The sequence below is a fragment of the Lytechinus pictus genome, chromosome 1 (genome assembly GCF_037042905.1).
Source record: "Lytechinus pictus isolate F3 Inbred chromosome 1, Lp3.0, whole genome shotgun sequence".
Taxonomy (NCBI): Eukaryota; Metazoa; Echinodermata; class Echinoidea; order Temnopleuroida; family Toxopneustidae; genus Lytechinus; species Lytechinus pictus.
The window spans coordinates 33,944,887-33,954,939 of record NC_087245.1 but is presented as its reverse complement, the minus strand read 5'-3'; the positions used below and the strand labels follow the sequence as shown (position 1 = coordinate 33,954,939).

At 33.6% G+C, this 10,053-nt stretch overlaps 1 long non-coding RNA gene across 1 annotated transcript; it reads right to left on the bottom strand.

Annotated features, from left to right (window-relative positions):
* Window positions 1-5,697: 5,697 nt before the first annotated feature.
* Window positions 5,698-10,010, bottom strand: LOC135155694 (uncharacterized). Its single transcript, XR_010294879.1, has 3 exons — window positions 9,847-10,010; window positions 9,188-9,337; window positions 5,698-6,340 (listed from the first exon to the last, which is right to left on the bottom strand). It is a non-coding gene; the product is annotated as an uncharacterized LOC135155694 (long non-coding RNA).
* Between the last annotated feature and the right edge of the window lie 43 nt (window positions 10,011-10,053).

Here is a 10,053-nt window from a genome sequence, read left to right as displayed (position 1 = left end):
CTTAAACTGTCAGGCGCCTAAGGGGGACCTAATGTATACATTTTGCCTAGAAATCCTGACACTAAACTTGGCCTTGACAAACCAGCTCGATAAAATTCATAGTTTCATTAAGATCATTAAGTGATATTACTGTATTGTTCTACAAGTAACTTATTCTTGCTCATGTATGATGTTTACCATTTTTACTAAGGTCGACAGGCCGATAATATAAGCAACGATCCTTTTTTTTACAGTAGACGCCTCTTGTATCATGTAAATATTCTAAGCATTCCATACCTGAAAGATAAACACAAAAATATCAATGTTAATGAAAAGCATGGTTCTGATAATGGTTTCTTAATCTAATATATAAATTATGCACTAGATCTAGAATATAAAGCAAACTTCAGTGTTATTTTAATTTGACAATGATCATCAATATCACTTTCATCATGTTCATTATCATCATAAACCTTTGTTTCAGCAGTTTTCTTTTCAGTTAGTTTCTAAATAACCGAAGAAAGTTAGCTTTTGTCAGGTAAGCTGCAACTGTTCTCATTTTCGTACTTTACGGGTCTATGGCTCTTTCCTATCATGCCTATTCACCATGGCAACGGCTTCTAAAATCCATTTCTTCATTACGTGTGTGGGACTGAAAAAATTCAATCTGAGCATATCAAGAAAAGATATAGGCCTAAAGTACATGAAGTTGTGAAATTCTGAACAAATCTTGTCCTTATCCACCTTTTTATGCTGAATATTGGATATCTTCCATCACCTGCAAGTATCATCTAGTATCATATTAATGTCGCTACTAGCTCTAGTTTCATCATTATCAAATTCATCGCTTTGTATATAACTAGTTGTTCTGAAGGCCTTTTCATATTTATAAGATTTAAGATAATTTTACTAAGAACTGTATCAAATGCAGCGTTTTGTATAACACTAGTTCTGAAGGCCTTTCCATATTTATAAGATTTAAGATAATTTTACTAAGAACTGTATCAAATGCAGCGTTTTGTATAACACTAGTTCTGAAGGCCTTTTCATATTTATAAGATTTAAGATAATTTTACTAAGAACTGTATCAAATGCAGCGTTTTGTATAACACTAGTTCTGAAGGCCTTTTCATATTTATAAGATTTAAGATAATTTTACTAAGAACTGTTTCCATCACAGCATTACATGTACGTGCATTATAATGTTGCTCTACATAAAAATGTTAGGCCTACATCCAAACTACGAAATTTGAATTATAGCAATAAATCAATAGACAAATATATCAGTAAAGAGATTTTCAAAGAGTGGTAATGATTTTAAACTTACCGCGATCATTCAAACGAACGAGACGATCGATGATTTATGATGTGCAAATTGAGATTGAGAATGACCATTAAAAGCGAGAAACATACGATCGCACGAAGAGAATTAACGAATCAACGACTTTTTATATAATTTTTGCTAATCAAAAGTATAACGTCAGAACGCAAAAAAGCTATCGATAGTTTGGCCTAAATCAGGCATAACCTCAACAATTTTGAGTCGAACTATCCCAATCACGTTGAAAATAAGCATCCTTTAGTCGACAATACAGCAATCTTCTTGACATGAAACAATAAATCTTAACGAGCTAGTTTAAGAACAAGCTTAAACTGTCAGGCGCCTAACGGGGACCTAATGTATGAATTTTACCCAGAAATCCTGACACTAAACTTGCCCTCAACAAACAAGCTCGATAAAATTCATAGTTTCATTAAGATCATGAAGTGATATTACTGTATTGTTCTACAGGTAAATAATTCTCGCAGAATTTTGCCCACGTTAAAGGGGTTAACTCAGGTCAACAGGCCGAAAAGAAATGCAACGATTTTTTTTTGTTTTACAATCCAAACGTCTCCTAAACGTGTCAGTGTATCATGTAGATTTTTTTTAGCATGCCATACCTGAAACATAAACACACAATAAGAACAAGGTTAATGAAATAGCTTGAATTTGATAATAATTGTTGATCACGTAAATGACTTATGCACTCTAGCATATAAAGCACACTTCTTTGTCTTATATTTGGGAAAGATCATTATCATCACTTTTACAATCATCACGGAACTCTTTGTTTCAGCATGGACATTAGTAGTAGATCCATGGTTTCAGCAAGGTTCTAAATAAACTTCATTGTCTTTTATAATTGACAATAATCATCAAATCACTTTCATAATCATAATAAACCTTTTTGTTTCAGCAAGGTTTTCTGTATCAGTTAGATTCTAAATAAAGCTCATCGTATGTCATGTTTTACAATGATCATCATTACTTTTAGAATAATCATCTTGATAAACCATTCATCATAAACCTTATTGTTAAAGCAAGGTTTTCTGTATCAGATAGATTCTAAATAAACTTAATTTTTGTTCGTATTTGACAAATATCATCACTATAATCACTTTCATAGTATTCATCATAATCTTTTTTTGTTTAGCAAGGGTTTCTGTTTCAGTTAGATTATGAATAAATTTAATTTTATTTCATATTTGACAATAATCATAAAAATCATCATCATCATGAACATTTTCGTTTCAGCAAGGTTTTCTGTTTCAATTAGATTCTAAATAAACTTCATCGTCCGTCATATTTGACAATAATCATTATAATCATTTTTATCATAAAAAAAACCTTTTCGTTTCAGCAAGGTTTTTTTTGTTTCAGTTAGATTATAAATATACTACATTGTCTTTCATATTTATCAATGATCATTTATTTGTACAATAATCACCATAAACCTTTTCGTTTCAGCAAGGTTTTCTGTCATTTAATAATAATCATCATAAACCTATTCGTTTTAGCAAGGTTTTCTGTTTCAGTTAGATTCTAAATACACTAAAGCGTCTTTCATATTTGGCAATGATCATCATTTTTATAATAATCAAACCTTTTTGTTTCAGCAAGGTTTTCTGTATCAGATAGATTCTATATAAACTTTACCGTCTGTCATATTTGACAATAATCATCATTATAATCACTTTCATCATCATCATCATCATCATAAACCTTTTCGTTTCAGCAAGGTTTTCTGTTTCAGCTAGATTCTAAATAAACTTTATTTTCTTCTATATTGGACAACAATAATCATAATCACTTTTATAGTCACCATCAATAACCTTTTTTTTTGTTTCAGCAAGGTTTTCTGTTTCAGTTAGATTCTAAATACAATACGTTTTCTTTCATATTTGGCAATGATCATCATCTTTATAATAATCAAACCTTTTTGTTTCATCAAGGTTTTCTGTATCAGATAGATCCTAAATAAACTTTACCGTCTGTCATATTTGACAATAATCATCATTATAATCACTTTCATCATCATCATCATCATCATAAACCTTTTCGTTTCAGCAAGGTTTTCTGTTTCAGCTAGATTCTAAATAAACTTTATTTTCTTCTATATTGGACAACAATAATCATAATCACTTTTATAGTCACCATCAATAACCTTTTTTTTTGTTTCAGCAAGGTTTTCTGTTTCAGTTAGATTCTAAATACAATACGTTTTCTTTCATATTTGGCAATGATCATCATTTTTATGATCAATCATAAACCATTGTTTTAGCAAGGTTTTTTTGCCATTTCATATTCATCATCATTAACCTATTCGTTTCCGCAAAGATTTTCTGTTTCAGTTAGAATCTAAATACCTTACTGTACATTGTCTTTCATACTTGGCTATGGTCATCATTTTTAAAATAAACCTTTTTGTTTCATCAAGGTTTTCTGTATTAGATAGATTCTAAATAAACTTCATTTTTCCCTATTTGATAACATTATCAGTATAATCACTTTCATACTCATCTTCACAAATTGGTTTTAGCGAGGATTTCTGTATCAGATAGATTCTAAATAAACTTCATTTTCATTACTTTTTAAATAATCATCATCATAAACCTGTTTGTTTCAGCAAGGTCTTCTGTTTCTGTTAGGTTCTAAAAAAACCTAAAGAAAGATAGGTTTCTGTCAAGTAGTCTATCGTTATCATCACCTACCCCACTTTATGCACCCATGGCCCTTTCCCATCCACGATGGGAACCATGGTAACGATCTCTAGATCTATTTCTATTATTACGTGTGTGGGACTGTGCTTGGGACTACTGTAGAACAAGATCTACGGAAATTACCATCTGAGCATGGATTAACAAAAAGATCTAGGTTCTAACATATATCAGTTTGTGGAATTCTGAACTATTGCCCTTTCCATCATTTGACATTGAATATTGGATCTTTGTCACTCATTTTAGCTATCATTTAATAAACCATCCATCTCAATTATACTTGACTTATTGAGGATTACCGAAATAATTCTGTATGGTTTTATATTTTGGGACTGTGCACTGCACCACTTTATTCTTAATGAAGGAATGTAGTATTCAGAAGTTAACGAATATACTTGCCATGCCCAATTGAAATATGCGAAATTAAAACAAGAACAAAAATTAAATGAAACTCACCTTGTAATCATACGGATCGGGTATGGACAAACGTGATGTCCAGTTTCGGATGCGAAATATCGAATATCGTTCGATCGTTTTTACGCAAATTTCACCAGCCAATATCTTGGCATGTGAAAGTTTTTTTTTTCATTCAGGGGCGGTGCCAGGGTATTAGGGGCAAGACTACCAAAACGATGATAGTATTATTTTATCAATTCAATTATAGGGGTCTTTAGAGTTTAACGACCCAAAACTTAAATACTGTCTTATCGTTATTTTTTTTCTTTTCTTTTGTGTGTTGATTTTTCATCGGGGGTGAGGCCCCCTGCCCCTCGCTCTGGAAAGCGGGGGTGCTGCGTGTGTTATTCATCATAGGCAGCACCCCTAGAAATCTGGTATGCTAAATAACATAAATTTAACCAAAATCACCTCATTTTGTAGCGAAATCTTTTTTTTTTGCTTGTTAAATTTATCGTTAACAAAATGACCTTCGTTGTGAAGGGAAACCTTTTTTTTGCTTGTCAAATTTGAATCGGCACATCCTGTTAAAAAAATCGTTCCCAGAGCATAGGTGCCCTCTCCAAGTGGAACCGCCCCTGATTGAATACACCAACGAACAATTCTACGAGAATTGTCGGGAAAGAGTAAAAGCCTTACCACCTTTTTATTAAAAAAAGTTGTAAAGCTTTCGGCGAACATTAAAAAAAAATATGAATTGAATTTCATTACCCGTAGGCGACAACACAGCAATCTTCTTGACATGACACATTAAATTTTATGGAAAAGGGCCAAAGAATTGGTTTCGGCCAGGCGCCTACTCTACACCTACGGGGAGGGGGGGGGGGGGGCTATAAAATCAACTTACGCTACGAATCCTGGCACTAAAACCTAAACTTAACCAGTTTCCATAGATTTTAAAGTTTCATTAAGACCATTAAGTGATATTGCTGTATTGTTCTACGGGTAAAAGGACTCACTCATTCAGCAACGTTTGATCAGTCTCAGCATGTTCATCTGTCCTCTCTTTGACGGCGTCGTCATGCATCCATGATCCAACACATATTCAGCAACTTCACAATTTTTCATATGATCCAATAAAGAAATATTTCTCCAAAGCTCCACAAACATGTCTGTCCGCTGATAGTCACAAAATTATCAAGTTCAAATTTATAAATCAAGGGCAGAACAACCGTCTTGAGACCCATCAACAAACCTCCCGTGACTGAGCTAGGGCTGGGGTTCGGATTAGCCTCGGCGAAGCTCTGCCGTGAAAATAGTTTTCTAGTCCGCACATAACAATTAAAGAGTTTCTGTCGGAGAAAAAGTTCGCAAAGTGATCCTGTATCTCAAGTTCTTTCTGTTGATATTCCAAATGGATAAAGATTCGCCGACTACCAAAGATATCTTCTTAAATATAAATTATATCCCGTTTGAGCAGCTTCTGTATTGTTGGACCTGTTGTGCCTGTCCGTCCTCGGGGAGAAAGGATTCTGCTTGATCACATGACTTAAAATATGACGCATTAATTTTGGTGAGATGGATGCTGCAGTTGGCGCCAATAGCGTAACATGCACCTGTGCAGTAGAGCAAGGAATGTATCGCAAAGAATGTTACTAACAAGTTCTCCGTTCTTCGTGTCCATAGTCTACAAATGCAGCCTTCTTATCTGAAGCCACCAGGTCTCCCCGGCTGCACTTCTCACTGATGTTACGGCATTGGAGGAGGTGTGGTATTTTGGCTGTGGTGAAATCGACAATGTCTGAATTAGAACACAGACCAAGTCTTTATTGAGGAAACGTGTGTCGTACTTTTCATTCCATCTCCATTTCCAACTTTCGAAGCGAATTCTGGATAACTTGCGAACTCCCCAAATCCGTCAAAACTGTGGAATTGAATAAAACACACAAAAGGATTGTGAATACCAGAACAATATTGATTATAAACGTAATTAAAATTAGTTATCGGCGTTATTATGCCAAAATTGGTATTATCCTGATTCAAAGGAGTGCTACAGGCTGAAAAATGATTTGAACAGATAAAAAAATTGAGACGGACAAAACACTGCAGATTTGATCAAAATTGGACAAGGAATATCAAATTAATGACACGATAAAGATCTGCATTATTTCGGTGAATAAGTTCAATGCATTTCTTCAATATTTGATAAGCAAATTTATGTCATATCCCCACTTTTATATTTTATTGTATGAAATAAATAAATTAAATATGTTTATTCAAATTTTGTCCCCCAACAATAAAAAAAAATGGTACGACAGCTGAATCATTGCATTAGATAATTTTGCTGATTTCATTATAAGGGAGACATATTATACACACGCATATTAAAATGTGAAATAATTATGATTTCATGTAATGATGTAAGAAAGGAGAAAGTGGGGGCATTACATTAACTCACCTAATGAATATTCGTGACGAATTCATAAAAGTATTGTCGGATAAAATATTGCCAATCTTTAAATTTCAATAACAGTTAATTGTTTTCAGATTTTGATGAAATGTTCAGCATTTTGCTGTAAATTTTACTCTTGTTTATATTAAACCAAAATCATGAAATAGTTACAATAATATGGAATACAATAAAAAGTGAAAATGGGTATTTAATATCAGCCCATTTTTTATAATACATATTCATGACGGATTGAATATTAGGCCTCGTGCTAAAATTTAATATTCAATACCAACCCTCTGTTGTCAGAATGTCATCAAATTTTCAAATTCAACTTATTTTATTTAATTACACATAAGATATAATTTTAATCTGAATGCACGACAGTTGACTAAAATCATTCAACCTTCGCAAACTGACTTAATTGCTTGGTCCTTGCTACTTATATCTTTCAAATGAAACCAGTAGTCAATCTTGGTTTTATATTATTGAAGGAAAAGGTTAAAAAATATACTTTCATAATAAAGAAAATACAAAATTATAAATGCATGAGATGACATCAGCTAAGCTAGCTCATTGTATATTTATAAAGACATGCTTAAAATTGTTTGAAAATAACGCGACAATTTTAGATAACTTCAAATTCGTTGTTCATTATCTGATGTCGATCAAATATTCAGTGTGTTGGGGTATATGATTTTATTCTATTCGATAAAACTTTTTATTTTCAGCCGGGGGGGGGGGGGGGGCATTTTACGAAAGGACTTGTCTGACGTTTTATCCGACAAAACCCATTTTATATTTTATCCGACAGTTACCATTGTAATAATGCTTCCTAGCCAATCAAAATAAAGGGAAGTTGTTTGATTCCTCAACTTGTCGGACGAAAATGTTGATAAAGCGCTCCCCCGGAGTATCCCCATGAAGAGATTGGAAAATGGGTTTAAAGTCAGTGTTTAGTGACATGCCTGCGTAAAATGATATGACAGTCCGCACGTGCCCCACACACTTCATCCGTCAACACGGCCAATGGGTCGTGAAATCTACGTCTTTTTTAATGAGCGTGTGCTTGCATCCGTGAAATATACGAAATTCTCTGGTTGAACGCAAAATTGAAATACCTCGCTTTGTTATTTCATATATTTACTGGCAGCTAATTACAATATAAAATTTGCGTTAGTGAGATCGAAGAATGTGAAAGAGAGAAAGAAAGAGAGCGGGATGGGCAGTGGCGGCAACAAGGTGAGGGGCGCATGAGGAAATTGCCCCCCTCAGAAATTTTTAAGAATTAAAGAGATGTAAAGTAAATCCATCCTCTCTTGTCCTAAAACATTTTCATTTACCGTTCACTGCCCGCGCCCCAGCTTAAAAAAAACCCCAAAACACACACACATCCTCATGCCGCCAATGAACAGAGGGGAAATAAATGTCATACCTTCCTTACGCTTTTAATACTGTCATACTAGAGCAATTTTAAACAGAAAATGCCTTACAAGCTACTGGATTTTCACGTGCACGTGTAAAACGTATGATATTCATGTAATTTCCACTCATTCAATGAACAAGGTTTTGATATAACCTTGTTCTCAGTTACATATCCATGTGTGGCAAAATAAGGGTGGCAATTTTGGCTAATTTTCTTTTTCTATGGGACAAATTGTTGATTTTCTCACACTGTCAGTTTCCAATACAGCTATTTATCATATAGCTTTGCTCTAATGTAAATTTGATTCTTTAAATAATTTTTTCTTAATTAAAAATAAAGATTGAAAAATGAAAATTTTCTTGCCATATTACTTTGCACCCAAAATTCATGTTTTTGAGTGCTCTGGTGAATACAAAAAATATTCCCAAGTTACTAATGAAAAATAAATAAAACTGTATGGAAATTAGTGATTTTGGTCACAAAAGTGATATTTTAATGATTTTTTTAATTGTGAGCTATGACAGCATTGGCATACCATAGTCCTACCTGTAGATTCCCCACAGGCAGGATGGTTGCAGTGAACAAGTGGTAATTTCGTTCTCTCAAAATCGAGACCTTAAATGATTTAAGACCCCCTAAAAATATGCTGATTTTTGCTGAAACCTCAAGCACATAATATAATAGTTGACTTTCTAAAGATGGTTACAAGTCAATATAATTGTTTTCATTATCCTTTTGATATTATTTCCAGGTTGTGCCAATCTTTTTTTTTTTTTTGGGGGGGGGGCGGGGGTGTCAAAATTCACGATTTTGCCCAGATTGCATCGAATACTAAAAAGGATACAAAAGTGTTATCAAGTTGTAGAAAATGCTTCCATTATAAAGTATCTACTTACCAAGATCTTCCACCGCTCTAAGTACAGGATAGGCTATCGGCAGGAAGATATCATGCCTTCCGTTCTCGGCTGATCTTACAATATCTGTCGAGTTGCTTCCTTGTCTCAAATTATTCAGTATCTCTCCTGCTGTTTCGAGGCCGACCTATCCTAAAAAAATACAAATGGCCAGTCAAAATGGGAGTCTTTCAGCTCTGAACGTTTTTTGTTAGGGGCAGATATCTTAAATATTGTGTCTTATCAGATATGATTTCAAAAAACTTTTGTCGTAAGTTTCATTTATTTATCGGAGTGGACATCTTGTCCATTTCTGGTTGATACTGTCTCCTGGTTAAACTTGAATTCAAAGACTTACTGTATCGCACAATTATTTCAATTTAAGTTCACTCTTCAATAAATAAAGCTCCGCCTTCTGTTTTAATCCAATGCAAAGGTAAATTAATGATAACATTGAAATTCAACCTTCGAGAAACAAGATTCATTATCTATCTTTACGATTCAATGTAAATGTAAAATACATTTGACCATAGCCTTCACATGCTTATATGCCCTTTACATTAACAAAATTTTTGTCTGTGTCAAGTAACAAAAAGGATTAAAAATTCACTTTATGCCTTATAATATTTCGTAAAAATAAAAGATTTAGAGAATAAACTAACCTCTTTGCTTGCCTTTCAGATGACATTCATTGTCTAAATTTGAAGGATGAAACTGATAAACGTGGAATTCTAACCCTCATCCAAACATACAATTGAACTGAAGAGGAGCTGAAAAGGCGCGGATGAATACATCTTCGCATTCAGACCATGCGGTCTTCTTTGGAAGTCAGCCGTGGCGCCATGCTAGAACAAAAGATGTTTATTCCG